The 12,493-nt window shown below is 39.9% G+C and overlaps 1 protein-coding gene across 1 annotated transcript in view; it reads right to left on the bottom strand.

Moving 5' to 3' along the window:
* Positions 1 to 12,493, bottom strand: part of TLK2 (tousled like kinase 2) — an 81,649-nt gene that overhangs the window by 58,731 nt on the left and 10,425 nt on the right. The gene's annotated exons all lie outside the window — the stretch shown is intronic.

Here is a 12,493-nt window from a genome sequence, read left to right as displayed (position 1 = left end):
AAAAACACAAAGTCACAAGAGATGGATTTTTCAGAGCCTAATAGCAAAAGGAGCTTTGCTAGCTCGCTCCTCAGTAAAACTGGTACAGACTATTTAAAAAAAAACAACTACTCAAAGCCTTTGGAAATGATCCCTAAGGGCAAATAGCATTAAAGAAACAACTACTCAATAAAATCTATGACAATTCAGTCTGAAAGGTGAAAAGTCTATGGTATTTGAAATAAGACCACTCCCCCCCCTTCTCTCTCCCATCTTAGCAAGGCTCCAGACTGCTGCAGCCATAACACAGGACTCCCTCTCTCCTCAGCTCTCAGTCCAAGAGCTTTCTTCCTGGGTGAGGAGAGATAAGCAGCTGTGCACACACACACCCATCCCTTGCCCCTGCTCCCCCCCGCCCCCTTCCCAGGGCTCAGCTCCTAGAGCAAGGAGGTCATTCACAGAAAAGTTCACCACTCTCCCCATCCCCAGCTCCAGAACCCTGGCTCAGATATTTGGCCTAGGGGTAAAAGCTGGAACCCATAATAACAAATCTCTTCCCAAGAGTGTGGACAAGAACAGCAGTGGTAGTAAAAAGCAAATGAAAGGAGATTACAGTAAATCCTCGATTTTGTGGACCTTGATTAAACAGACTTCAGATTTAATGGACAAAATTTACAGTTCGTATGTAATATGTGAAAATGACCACCCTGTTAATTTCCAAATGCTTTTGACCAAGATTTACTTATAATTGAATTAACAGGGTATTTTTTTGTTATTAATTTACTGACATTTTTAACAAATTTTAGCAAACTGGCCATATGTTGGGAAAAAACTAGTAATTTTGCCAACATAAATATTACATATCTACAATTATAGTCTACACTAGTGGTCCAGTGCACGAATTTGTGCACATTGAAATTAATTAGAAGAAATATTTTAATATCGCTATTCGCCTTCTCTATAAAGTGTCAACCAAATTCACAATCAACAATGACAGATCGAAACACACGTGTGCGGACTGGCACCAGCGAGAACTTTATATGTATCATGCATGCGCGAGTCAACTTAGCCTTTTATATATATAGAATAAACTTGCTTAATTAGACCTGCTTTCGATGTAGCTAAACTTTTTCCAGCCCAGTGAAGCACCCCAACTTCTCTTTCAGGTAATTGTCAGCAACACAGCAGTATATCAACATGAAGCAGATTATTATTGTAGATCACACAGGCAGAACAAAGGGTAAAATAACTGCAGCAGTATTTGACTATATTCTGCGCAGTGAGAATACCTGAAGTCATTTTCAAGGTCCACCATTTCTTACTTCTTTTCAATTGGGTCAAGTTTCTAAACTTTCTAAATCTCCATTTTCCAGCTAATGACAAGAAAATAGGATTCCACAGAGTCTCCTATCTACCTACTCCAGGACTTCTGTGAGGATCAAATGAGATGATGCATGGGAAAACGCTTCACAGACATTAGGTTCAAGTGTGAAATGTTTCCACCTGGCTATGAAGCAACTCGTGTTTCTGGGCTGAAGAAACTGCAAGGAGGCTAGTCGTTGCTAGGGAGAGGAAGCCAGGTGTTGCTACGTGACATCATTACCAGGACAGACACTTAACATATTAGCCTTTTATATATAGATATAGATAGATAGATAGGTAGATAGATAGATAGATATTTAAATCCAAGAGTCACCACTTGTTCTCATTCAGCGAACAATTAGCACGTGATCACACTGCACTGCATGCTTCTGTTGTAGCATGGCATGACTTTCTGCTGCAATTTTAACACATGCTGGCAAATGTTTCCCCATGCACTAAGCCATGCCCCAGCCATGTGCATTTGTTTATTTTCAGTGACTAGTGAATGCTCACATTTACTAAACCCATTCAGTATAAATTTAAAATTACTGTCAGTGTGGCTCAGTGGTTGAGTGTCAACCTATGAACCAGGAGGTCACGGTTTGATTCCCAGTCAGGGCACATGCCGGGTTTCCAGCTTGATCCCCATTGTGGGGCGTGCAGGAGGCAACCGATCAATGATTCTCTTTCATCACTGACGTGTCTCTCTCTCTCTCTCCCTCTCCCTTCCTCTTTGAAATTAATAAAAATATATTTTAAAAATAAATAAAATTACTCTTACACATATAGAAAACTTTTCTGTGAATTTAAACTTTTCATACATACTTAATTTTAACTACACAAATGTATCTACATAAGTAAAAACAGGTAAATTAATTTGTCAATTTTTTAACATACACATTCAGAAAACCTACTGTGGGGATCCTATTATATAACAGACTTTCAGCTTTAATGGACACCCCCCTCACCTGAATTAGTCCATTATATCAAATTAGTCCATTATATCGAGGTTTTACAAGATACAGCCTAAAAGGAAACTATAGGCCAGATAGTTTGCAGGAGAGAACCAGGGAATAAGACTTCTGGAAGGAGTTCTCTGGGGGACAGAACACATAGCAAACATTGACCTCAACAACTCTCCCTTCCTTCATGGATCCCAGTTTGATTGGATTAGTCTGTAAAGGAATGTATGCCTCAGGGCACTGTTGAAAATAACAGCGTAATATGGGCAATTAGTGGAATTTAACAGCTGGGTTGGTCAAGGAAGGAGAGCCCTACCAGTAACAGTCATCGCAGGGTGACTAAAGGCATAACTAAAGCTGTACCTCCCTGAGGAACACCACCAGAGGCGTATCACTAGGGAGATGGGGTGGTACAACAGACTTCACTAAAATAATCCAGCAAGTCACTAAACAAATAAACAAGCAAATAACAATAACAAGCCCCAAGGGATGGGATGAGAAATCAGTACCCAGAGTTGCTGCAATGTATCATTTAAAATGACCAGTTTCCAACAAACAAATGATGAGACATGCAAAGAAACAAGAAAATATGACCCATATATCTGGTGGGGAGAGTTAGGGTTAGGATTAGGGTTAGGTTGACTCTCAACCACTGAGCCACGCTGGCGAGGCTATTAACGACTTTTTAAAGTAAAAAACCAAGTGGACCATTTAAAAAATAGAGAACAGCCCTAGCTGGTTTGCCTCAGTGGATAGATCATCGGTCTGCGGACTGAAGGGTCCCAGGTTCGATTCTAGTCAAGGGAACATGCCTGGGTTGCAGGCTCAATCCCTAGTAGGGTGTGTGCAGGAGGCAGCCAGTCAATGATTCTCTCTCATCACTGATGTTTCTATCTCTCGCCCTTCTGCTCTGAAATCAAAAATTAAAATAACCTATATATATAGAACCCTAATATACAAATAGACTGAATGGCAGAACAACCAAACAACCGGTCGCTATGACGTGTGCTGACCACCAGGGGGCGTGCGCGGAACATGGCGGGTATAGGCAGCAGGCGGCAGAGTGTAGAACATGATGGGTGTTGGCCACAGCGGGATGGTGGAGCAGGTGAGCGGAGGCGCCAGACTAAGGCAGGGCGCCGGTCACTGTCATCGGGGCAAGCCTCTGGTGGCTACTGAAAATTCTTTGCTCCTGCACACCGTGGTCCCACCCGGCGCTTGAACCTGCGGCCAGTGCCAGCCCCAATCGCCCCTCAGGGCTTCTCCATCTCCCGCTGCTCCTGAGGGGTGATCAGGGCAGCAGCCTCCATCAATACGTGAGAGCAGCAGCAGTGGAGGGAGCGGGGCTGCCAGCAGAGAGGGGACAGGGAGGGGGGAGGCCGAGGAGGATGGGCGAGTCCCGCCCCTGTGCCCACCGCAGCCTCGCTGGCACACAGTTCCTTTCAAGTTGCACGAATTCGTGCACTGGGCCCCTAGTAATAATAACAAAAATAAAAAATAGACAACAGTCAAGTTTCTTGTTTTAAAAAAAGTATGGTTTCGTAAAACGTGCTTTTAATATACCCAAAATGCACTTTTGAAGGGCTTAAACAAATATTTCAGTTACAAGTCTAAAGAAAATGTTGTGGATAATTTATAAACCCATGAAAACTGAGGTTAAGATACAAATGTTGACAACCAGCCTTTAGCACAAGAATGAAACTCATATAAATTAAGAAAAACTTATAGAAGTAGGGGCCAAAGGTTAATCTTTCACTCCTATAAAAGTTTAAATGTCAACATTTATTGAGTTTCTAAAGTCTTCATTTCCTCTTTGGACGAAATAGGCATCTTAAAAGGGATTGAGAACAGTGGACAAAAGTTGAATTTGATTAAGTATAAAGGAGCAAAGCTGACAAGAGTCAAACTACCTGAGGTAGTAAAGATACTCCATTAAGGTCTAAACCTAATGGAAAACTAAAACTAAGGGTCTCAATAAACTTTTTTAGTTATTAGTAGCATCACTTTTCACACTATAGTAGAGTCAAATCAGCAATTAGAACAGTCTGACTCCCAGACACATACCACACTGTCTAGTTGATCATAGTGTTCCCAGCAGTGAAATAGATGGACTATCTACTCAATTCTTACTTGATCTGTACATAGTTCTAGGTCAAGTGAACTAAAGTCTAATTTGCATCCTTAAAAAGAAAGAGTTGGGGCCCCTTAATCAATCCTAATATCTGAGTAAGTTGACAGACCCAGAACCCTTTGAATGACTGGTCTCATTGAGGAAAGATCCCACTACATTGCCAAAAATTTATAGTTAGTCTTTCTCCCAGCCTTCCTTCAAAAGGACAATGACTTTTTACCAAGGTGACTGTGCATTGGGGAAAATAAAATAAAGACTTTTCAAGGATTACTAGATACTGGTTCTGAATTGACACTAATTCCAGAAGACTATACTCTCAAGAATATGCTTAACTAATATTAATGTTTTTAGTAATATTTTAATCATGCCAAATCTTAATCATATGATTTAATAACATCCATTTCCAAACAACAAGCAAGCCCAACAATTAGAACAAGAAATCCTTTACCTGTCTTTTTCTCCTGGAAACCTGCCTATGGAAGACTATGTAATTCACTCAATATCTGGTACATATAATAAAAAAGACATGTTGGCAAGGACAAGCAGTTTAACCCTCATGTACTGCTGGTGGAGATGTAAAAATGGAGCAGCCGCTTTGGAAAACACTCTTGACAGTTCTTCAAGTGGTTACACTAATACCTTAGAATGTACATATACAGGTCCTTAATTTTATATTAGGTCCAGGCTTTACTAGATGTATCTTTTTTTTGGGGGGGGGGGGCGTTAATCCTCACCCAAGGTTATTTTTTCATTGATTTTTTTTTTGGGGGGGAAGAGAGAGAGAGAGAGAAACATCGATGTGAGAGGCACATGGATTGGATGCCTCCTGCACATGCCCCAACCAGGGCTGGGGATCAAGCCTGCAACTGAGGTACATGCCCTTGACCAGACTACAATGCCGGATCCTTCAGTCCAAGGGCTGATGCTCCATACACTGAGCCAAACTGGCTAGGGCTTTTTTTCTTTTTTTTTAATCCTCAGATGAAGGGACAGAGAGAGACACATCGATCAGCTTGCCCCAACCAAGGATTGAACCTGCAACCCAGGTATGTGCCCTGACCAGGAATTGAACTGGTAAGCCTTCAGTGCACAGGATGACACTGAACCAACTGAGCCACTCCAAGGGGCTAATAGAATATCTCTTAACTAAGATGCAGCAATTCCACTCCTCAAATATATCCAAGAAAAAAAACAACACACACACACAAGCGTATGTGCACACAAAGACATGTACATGAATGTCCACAGCACCATTATTTATAATAGCCAAAAAAAAGGGAAACAACCCAAATGTTCACCAACTGAAAACTAGATAAACAAAATATCAATACAATAAAATATTATTTGCCAATGAAAAGAAATGAAGTTCAGACACATGCTATAACATGAACAAACCTTGAAAACATAATGCTAAGTGAAAGAAGCTAGTCACAAAGAACTGCGTATTATATGATTTCATTTATATGAAATGTTCAGAACAGGCAAATCTATAGACAAAAAGTAGATTATGTAGTGGTTGCCTAGAGCTGAGAGAGATGGGAGTTTTGAGGGTGACATCTATGTGATAAGGATTTCTTCTTGATGTGATATGTGATGAAAATGTTTTAAAATTTATTGTAATGGTTGTGCAATTCAGTATATATACTAAACCACTGAATTTTACACTTTAAGTGAACTATATGGTGTGTGAATTACATCTCAATAAAGCTGTTAAACAAAAGACCCAGCACTTTTTTTTATTTTTATTTTTTTTTATTTTGTTAATCCTCACCAGATACTCTTCCACTGATTTTTAGGGAGAGTGAAAGAGAGGGAGAGAGAAACATCAGTGTGAGAGAGAACATCGATTGGTTGCCTCCCACATGTGCCCCGACCAGGGCCCAGCCAGGGAGGAACCTGCAATCAAGGTACATGCCCTTGACGGGAATCGAACCCCAACCGAGGTGCGTACGTGCCCTTGACCAGAATTGAACCCGGGACCCTTCGGTCTGCAGTCCGACGCTCTATCTGCTGTGCCAAACCGGGTAGGGCCCCAGCACAACATTTTAAAAAAGATTTTCTTTATTGGTTTTTAGAGAGAGAAGAAGGGACAGGGAGAGAGAAACATTGATGTGAGAGAGTTAAACACTGACTGCCTCCTGCACACCCCTACTGGGGATCAAACCCAAAACCCAGACACGGGGAATGGAACCAGCAACCTTCCAGTGCATGGGACAATGCCCAACCAACTGAGCCACACAGGCTGGGGCTCCAGTACAATTTTGATAAACACAGGAAGTACTTACAACCATGGGACTGTACCACTATCGTGGTGAATACAGAACATCACACAATTCTGGGGCCATCGATGGAAAGGATTTAGGTTATTGGTTTCTCCCCATAATTTTCAAATCCTTTGTCTAATTTAATATTTCTTAAAATGAGTGACAAAACACTGTTCTACAAATGTATTTACAGGATGATTGTTTATAGACCAGTGATCCAAACTAGGTCTACATATAACAACATCTATATGGCAGATCTCAAAACCATCTGCTGAATGAAAAATAAACAAGTTGCAGAACAATAATAATATAATTCAATTTTTGTAGTTTGTAAAAATCACACGCAAAATTCAGTACTCTATGTTTTCTAATGGAAAACTATGTATGAAATTCAGTAAGTACAGTATTTAAAAAATCTAGCCCTGGCTGGGTAGCTCAGTTGGTTAGACTGTCAGTCTAAGATTGGGGGTTTGATTCCCAGTCTGGGCACTTACAAGAATCAACCAATGCATAAATAAGTGGAACAACAAATTGATGTCTCTGTCTCTGTCTCTCTGTCTCTCTCTCTCTCTCTCTCTCTCTCTCTCTTTCATCAATGAAAAAAACTTTAAAAACTCTAGATAGATACATATCAAATTTCTAAGAGCTATTACAGTTATCAGTATTATAGAAGTATGCATGCATTCCTTATATAACTGAAAAGTAATCATTAAACAAACTAATTTTAAGGGAAAGAAGTATGACTTCGATATACATAGAAGCAACAATCATTTGGATGAACTACTAAATGTTTCACTATGAAGCTTACAATTTAGCCTTTAACTTCTCTCCTTATGCTAAAAAACTATCCTTTTATAGATTAAAAACTCAATATTTATAGATGGAAAAGATATGCCCTGTACATATCCTAGGGCACATTCATAGTAAAGAAAACACAGAAGAAATGGTTGTAAGAATAAGAACAAAAATATAAAGATTGACATAATCCAGATTTAAAATATCCAAAAAGTACATAACCCTGAAGAAAGTTTGAGGACAATAAATTTAGTTCCTGGCTTTTACAGTTTTGAAGGAATCATTAATCAATCTTTGAGAAATAAACCCACTGCCACCTACAGGAAACAGCATGCAGAGCCCAATATATTGGTGTAATGATAAGAGCTAGGAGTCTAAATCCCACTTCTGTCACTTACTGACTGTGGCACAACCTATAGCAAGTCAACTGCTCTCTCTAAGCCTCAGTTTACTAATCTATAAACAACCAGGAAGACTTCACTAATGCCCTTTATGCCCCCTGAAGGGCTAGAATTTAAGGTAGTAATTTTAAGTTTATATAATCAGTGACGCTACATTCTACACACTAACTTAGGTGTTTTTAATAAAGGTGTGCTAACAAATAAATAAATGTTCTTTAATCCTTTGTACTTCAATGTCCTCATCCACAAAATGGAAATACAAGGTGACTTCTATTACAAAAAAAACTATAAGAATATTCTCTTCTTTTCTTGGGAATTTGGTGCTATTATAAATGGTATTGCTTTATTATTTATTTATTTATTCATTCATTCATTCATTCATTCATTCATTCATTCAGAGAGAGTGGAAGAGACGGGGGAGACACAGAAAAACACCAATTGATTGCCTCCTGCACACACCCTGACCAGGCTGGGGATTGAGCCTGCAACCAAGGTACATGCCCTTGACTGGAATCAAACCCGGGACCCTTCAGTCCCGACGTGCTATCCACTGAGCAAAACCAGCTAGGGCTGGTATTGCTTTTAAAAGGTCAATTGCCAACTGTAATTGCTAGTGTACAGAAATACAATTGTTTTTCTTTCTTTTTTAAAAATATATTTTATTGATTTTTTACAGAGAGGAAGGGAGAGGGATAGAGAGCTAGAAACATCAATTCAGCTGCCTCCTGCACACCTCCTAATGGGAATGTGCCTGCAAACCAGGTACATGCCCTTGACCAGAATCGAACCTGGCACCTTTCAGTCTGCAGGCCGATGCTCTATCCACTGAGCCAAACCGGTTAGGGCACAACTGATTTTCAAAAACTAATTTTGTACCCTAAAACTAAACTTAGACCCTAGTAGCTTTTTTTATAGTTTACTTTGAACTTTCTACATGCACAATCATGTCATCTATAAGACATATAAGTAAAAAAAATAAAAACCATAATTTTACTTTTTCTTTCCAATCCTTAAGCTTATTCCTTTTACCTGTCCTAATGCACTGGCCATGGCATGCATATATACACATACACACACACACACACACACACACACACACACACACACACTCACCCACACACACTGATTTCAGAGAAGATGGGAGAGGGGGAGATAGAAACATCAATGATGAGAGAGAATCATTGATCAGCTGCCTCCTGCACGCCCTACACTGGGGATGGAGCCCACACCCGGGCATGTGCCCTGACTGGGAATTGAACCATGACCTCCTGGTTCATAGGTTAACGCTCAACCTCTGAGCCACGACAGCAGGGCTGGGCATGGCTTTTAGAACATGTTGAATAGAAGTTGTGAGGATGAATATCCTTGACTTGTTCTGGTTGAAAGCATTCAATCTTTCACCATTGACTACTGGTCCGTGGTGCTGTTTATTTTTAAATGGCCAGTGCGCGTCATGGCAGTTCCTGCATTGAGCGTCTGTCCCTGGTGGTCAGTGAACATCAAGGCTACCGGTCAGATGGACACTTAGCCTTTTGTATATATAGATTTGGGTTTAAATCTACCATATTGCTAATTATTTTCCTATTTGTCACATCTTTTCTTTCTTTTTTTTATTGATTTCAAAGAGGGAAAGGGAGAGATAGAAACATCAATGATGAGAGATAATCATCAATAGGCTTACTCCTGCACGTCCCCTACCAGGGATCGAGCTGCAACCCAGGCATGTGCCCTAACCAGGAATTGAACCATGACCTCCTGTTTCATAGGTCAATGCTCAACCACAGAGCCACATCAGCCAGGCTGTCACATCTTTTTTGTTTCCTTTTACTCTTTCTCTTCCTTCTTTCAGAGTGAGGTATAAATATATTTTAAATATTCCATTTTATCTCTGCTAAGAAATTATTAGCTATTATCTCCTCGTTCTGTTATTTTTGTAGTGGTATGCATATTTAACTTATCATAGCCCACTTTCAAATAATTTGAATATTATCTGAAATTAATAACAGAGCAGATCTTAAGAATTCATTGTAATCAATGGTTTGTTAGTAAAAGCAGAATCCCATTATAGCAAACATCACTATAAAAAATCCTAAGAATAGCCCATAAGAACTTTGTTCTAAGTTTCTATTTCAGAAATGAGGAACACTTTGGCTAACTAGTTAAAGTAAGTTATCTATAGGTCCTGGCCAGATAGCTCAGTTGGTTAGAGCAGTGGTCAGCAAACTCATTAGTCAACAGAGCCAAATATCAACAGTACAATGATTGAAATTTCTTTTGTGAGCCAAATTTTTTAAACTTAAACTTCTTCTAACGCCACTTCTTCAAAATAGACTCGCCCAGGCCATGGTATTTTGTAGAAGAGCCACACTCAAGGGGCCAAAGAGCCGCATGTGGCTCGCAAGCCGCTGTTTGCCGACCACTGGGTTAGAGCATCGTCACAATACGCCAAGGTTGTGGGTTTGATCCCTGGTCCGGGAACATACAAGAATGCATCTCCTTTCCAGACCCCTTGGTGCCTGCTCTGCACCCCGTTTTTCTCTGCTCCTTCTCCTTCTGTTAGGCATCAACTTTCTGCTGGTTCCGATCTCTCAATCAGATGTTCGGGACACCTATCTCCCTCAGTCTACCACCCCACCTCAGATCTCACTGTGCCTTTGTGGTCCTGAACCATCCTCACCTAGCCCACCCTTCCTATCATTTGCCCCCACATAAGGGCCAAGTCCTCAGGTTCCTTGGGGCTGTCTCTGGAGTTGACTCACCCTTCATCCCCCTATTTGCCTCCCCCACCCCAAATAGATAGATAGATAGATAGATAGATAGATAGATAGATAGATAGATAGACAGACTGACTGACAAAGCACAGGTTAAAAACAAAGGAAAAAAAGTACTCTAACCTAGCTGGATATATTGTTCACTTCCATATTATAGTGTAGAAAATCAAATACAAAGAAAAATTTAGGAAATGGGCAGAGAAAAGATAGGTTAGCTTAAACAGAATGACAATGAGACTAAAAATAAAAAGGGTGGCCCTGGCCGGTTTCTCAGTGGTTAGAGCGTTGGCCTGTGGACTGAAGGGTTGCCTATTAGATTTCCAGTCAAGGGCACGTACCTCAGTTACAGGTTTGATCCCTGGCCCCAGGGCCAGAGGCAACCAATTGATTTGTCTCTCTCACCTTGATGTTTCTCTCTCTCTCCTCCCCCTCTCCCTACTTCTCTCCCTTCCACTTGCTCTAAAAGAAAAATCTATGGAAAAATATATCCTTGGGTGAGGATTAAAAAAATAAAATAAAAAACAATAAAAAGGGTATAATGGAAGTCAATGGACAACAGCAAACTATGTGCTGAAAGACATAGCCAACTTAGAATTTTAAACCTAGCCAAAATACCATTCAATAAAGCCAAAAATAGAAATTTTAAAGCAGATAACAAAAGGAAGAAAATCACTGACAAGCCCACAATAAAGGAATTCCAGAGGATGTATTTCAGACAAAGAAAAAGTATTCCAGATAGAAGGTCAGAGATGAAAAAAGGAATGGATACGTGACATTTTTTGCATTTATCAAAACTCACAGAACTGCACAACACAAAGAGTAAACCCTAATGTTAAAGTAGGGACTTTAGTTAATAATTATATCAGTGTTGGTTATCAATTGTAACAAATCTCCACACTAATGCAAGATGTTAATAACAGGGAAATTGGCCAAAACCGGTTTGGCTCAGTGGATAGAGCGTCGGCCTGCGGACTGAAGGGTCCCGGGTTCGATTCCGGTCAAGGGCATGTACCTTGGTTGCGGGCACATCCCCAGTAGGGGGTGTGCAGGAGGCAGCTGATCGGTGTTTCTCTCTCATCGATGTTTCTAACTCTCTATCCCTCTCTCTTCCTCTCTGTAAAAAATCAATAAAAATATATTTAAAAAAAAATAATAGGGAAATTGGCAGGATGGGGAGGGAGTATATGAAAATTCTCTCTACTATCTGCTCAATTTTCTGTAAACCTAAATCTGCTCTAAAAAATAAAGTCTATTTTCCTGGTCAGCATGGCTGAGTTGGTTGAATGTCATTCTCTGCACCGGGAGGTGACTGGTTTGATTCCCGGTCAGGATACATGCCCAGGTTGAGGGTTCATTACCCAGACTGTCCAGGCCTGTGTGAGAGGTAGCTGATTGATGCTTCTCTCTTGTATTTATGTTCCTCTTACCCTCTCTGCCTAACACCCCCCCTCCAATTTCTTCCTCTCTCTGGAGTAATTTTAAATTTTTTTAATAAAAATAAAGTCTATTAATTAAAATGTATGCACACACACAATTAAATATAGAACAATAGCATGTGAGTTGGGAGAGGAATAATGAAGTTAAATCTTCAAGACCCTTATTGACAAAAAGGAGGGCAAAGGATTAAAAAAAAAAAAAGGACAAGGTATTGATTAACATTAATCTTTGATAAAATTAAGGATACATATAATTTTTGTGATAAGAGTACATAACTTTCAAAATATAAAGGGGAAAATGGAATGCTAAACATAAATACTATAACTGACCAAAAGGAAAAGTATGAGAATGCTTATTTCTTTATCTTTCATAGTAGAGAATAAATTTTAAA

The sequence above is a fragment of the Eptesicus fuscus genome, chromosome 20 (genome assembly GCF_027574615.1).
Source record: "Eptesicus fuscus isolate TK198812 chromosome 20, DD_ASM_mEF_20220401, whole genome shotgun sequence".
NCBI lineage: Eukaryota > Metazoa > Chordata > Mammalia > Chiroptera > Vespertilionidae > Eptesicus > Eptesicus fuscus.
The sequence above is the reverse complement of the archived record's forward strand: the minus strand, read 5'-3'. Positions and strand labels throughout refer to the sequence as shown.